We start from the raw sequence: 3,386 nt of genomic DNA, 5'->3' as shown, positions 1-3,386 counted from the left end.
GGATTCCTTTTATTTCCCTTACTTCTCTGATTACTGTGGCTAAAACTTCCAAAACTATGTTGAACAAGAGTGGTGAGAGTGGACAACCCTGTATTGCTCCTGATCTTAGTGGAAATGTTTTCAGTTTTTCACCATTGAGGACGATATTGGCTGTGGGTTTGTCATATATGGCCTTTATTATGTTGAGGAAAGTTCCCTCTGTGCCTACATTCTGCAGGGTTTTTATCATAAATGGGTGTTGAATTTTGTCATAAGCTTTCTCTGCATCTATTGAGATGATCGTATCGTGTTTCTCCTTCAATTTGTTAATATGGTGTATCACATTGTTTGACTTGCGTATATTGAAGAATTCTTGCATTCCTGGAATACACCCCACTTGATCATGGTGTATTATCCTTTTAATGTGCTGTTGGATTCTGTTTGCTAGTATTTTGTTGAGGATTTTTGCATCTATGTTCATCAGTGATATTGGCCTGTAGTTTCTTTCTTTGTGACATTCTTGTCTGGTTTTGGTATCAAGATGATGGTGGCCTTGTAGAATGAGTTTGGGAGTGTTCCTCCCTCTGCTATATTTTGGAAGAGTTTGAGAAGGATAGGTGTTAGCTCTTCTCTAAATGTTTGATAGAATTCGCTTGTGAAGCCATCTGGTCCTGCGCTTTTGTTTGTTGGAAGATTTTAATCACAGTTTCAATTTCAGCACTTGTGATTGGTCTGCTCATATTTTCTATATCTTCCTGATTCAGTCTTGGCAGGTTCTGCATTTCTAAGAATTTGTCCATTTCTTCCAGATTGTCCATTTTATTGGCACAGAGTTTCTTGTAGTAATCTCTCATGATCTTTTGTATTTCTGCAGTGTCAGTTTTTACTTCTCCTTTTTCATTTCTAATTTTATTGATTTGAGTCTTCTCTGTTTTTTCACGATGTGTCTGGCTAATTGTTTATCAATTTTGTTTATCTTCTCAAAGAACCAGCTTTTAGTTTTATTGATCTTTGCTATCATTTCCTTCATTTCTTTTTCATTTTTTTCTGATCTGATTTTTATGATTTTGTTCCTTCTGCTAACTTTGGGGATTTTTTGTTCTTCTTTCTCTAATTGTTTTAGGTGCAAGGTTAGGTTGTTTATTCGATATGTTTCCTGTTTCTTAAGGTAGGATTCTATTGCTATAAACTTCCCTCTTAGAATTGCTTTTGCTGCATGCCATAGGTTTTGGGGCATTGTGTCTCTATTGTCATTTGTTTCTAGGTATTTTTTTATTTCCTCTTTGATTTCTTCAGTGATCACTTCGTTATTAAGTAGTGTATTGTTTAGCCACCATGTATTTGTATGTTTTACAAATCTTTTTCTGTAATTGATATCTAGTCTCATAACGTTGTGGTCGGAAAAGATACTTCATACAATTTCAATTTTCTTAAATTTACCAAGACTTCATTTGTGACCCATGGTATGATCTATCCTGGAGAATGTTCCATAAGCACTTGAGATAAATGTATATTTCTGTTGTTTTTGGATGGAATGTCCTATAAATGTCAAGTAAGTCCATCTTGTTTAATGTATCATTTAAAGGTTGTGTTTCCTTATTTATTTTCATTTTGGATGATCTGTCCTTTGGTGAAAGTGGGTGTTAAAGTCCCCTAATATGAATGTGTTACTGTCAATTTCCCTTTTTATGGCTCTTTGTATTTGCCTTATGTATTGAGGTGCTCCTATGTTGGGTGCATACATATTTACAATTGTTATATCTTCATCTTGGTTCGATCCCTTGATCATTATGTAGTGTCCTTCTTGTCTCTTCTAATAGTCTTTATTTTAAAGTCTATTTTGTCTGAAATGAGAATTGCTACTCCAGCTTTCTTTTGGTTTCCATTTGCATGGAATATCTTTTTCCATACCCTTAATTTCAGTCTGTATGTGTCTCTAGGTCTGAAGGGGGTCTTTTGTAGATAGCATATATATGGGTCTTGTTTTTGTATCCATTCAGCCAATCTGTGTCTTTTGGTGCGAGCGTCTAGTCCATTTACATTTAAGGTAATTATTGATATGTATGTTCCTATTCCCATGTTCTTAATTGTTTTGGGTTCGTTATTGTAGGTCTTTTCCTTCTCTTGTGTTTCTTGCCTAGAGAAGTTCCTTTAGCATTTGTTGTAAACCTGGTTTGGTGGTGCTGAACTCTCTCAGCTTTTACTTGTCTGTAAAGGTTTTAATTTCTCCATGAAATCTGAATTAGACCCTTGCTGGATAGAGTAATCTTGGTTGCAGGTTTTTCTCCATCAATTTAAATATGTCCTGCCAGTCCTTCTGTCCTGCAGAGTTTCTGCTGAAAGATCAGCTGTTAACCTTATGGGGATTCCCTTGTGTGTTATTTTCCCTTACTGCTTTTAATATCTTTTCTTTGTATTTAATTTTTGACAGTTTGATTAATATGTGTCTTGGCGTATTTCTCCTTGGATTTATCCTGTATGGGACTCTCTCTGCTGCCAGGACTTGACTAACTATTTCCTTTCCCATATTATGGAAGTTTTCAACTATAATCTCTTCAAATATTTTCTCAATCTCTTTTTCTCTTCTTCTTCTGGAACCCCTATAATTCAAATATTGCTGCATTTAATGTCCCAGACGTCTCTGAAACTGTCTTCAGTTCTTTTCTTTCTTATTTTATTCTGCTCTGCAGTAGTTATTTCCACTGTTTTATCTTACAGGTTACTTATCCATTCTTCTGCCTCAGTTATTCTATTGATCTCATTTAGAGTATTTTTAATTTCATTTATTGTGTTGTTCATCATTGCTTGTTTCATCTTTAGTTCTAGGTCCTTGTTAAATGTTTCTTGCATTTTCTGTATTCTATTTCTAAGATTTTGAATCATCTTTGCTATCATTATTCTGAATTCTTTTTCAGGTAGACTGCCTACTTCCTCTTCATTTGTTAGGTCTGGTGGGTTTTTATCTTGCTCCTTCATCTGCTGTGTGTTTTTCTGTCTTCTCATTTTGCTTATCTTACTGTGTTTGGGGTCTCCTTTTTTCAGGCTGCACATTCGTAGTTCCCATTGTTTTTGGTGTCTGTCCCCAGTGGCTGAAGTTGGTTCAGTGAGTTGTGTAGGCTTCCTGGTGGAAGGGACTAGTCCCTGTGTTCTGGTGGATGAGGCTGGATCTTGTCTTTCTGGTAGGCAGGTCCAAGTCTGGTGGTGTGTTTTGGGGTGTCTGTGGACTTATTATGATATTAGGTAGCCTCTCTGCTAATAGGTGGGGTTGTATTCCTGTCTTGCTAGTTGTTTGGCATAGGGTGTCCAGCACTGTAGCCTGCTGGTTGTTGAGTGAAGCTAGGTGCTGGTGTTGAGATGAAGATATCTGGGAGATTTTCACCGTTTGATATTGTATGGAGCTGGCAGTT

This window comes from Neophocaena asiaeorientalis, unplaced genomic scaffold, assembly GCF_003031525.2.
Source record: "Neophocaena asiaeorientalis asiaeorientalis breed wild unplaced genomic scaffold, Neophocaena_asiaeorientalis_V1.1 scaffold555, whole genome shotgun sequence".
Lineage (NCBI taxonomy): Eukaryota > Metazoa > Chordata > Mammalia > Artiodactyla > Phocoenidae > Neophocaena > Neophocaena asiaeorientalis.
This window is presented reverse-complemented; position numbering follows the sequence as displayed.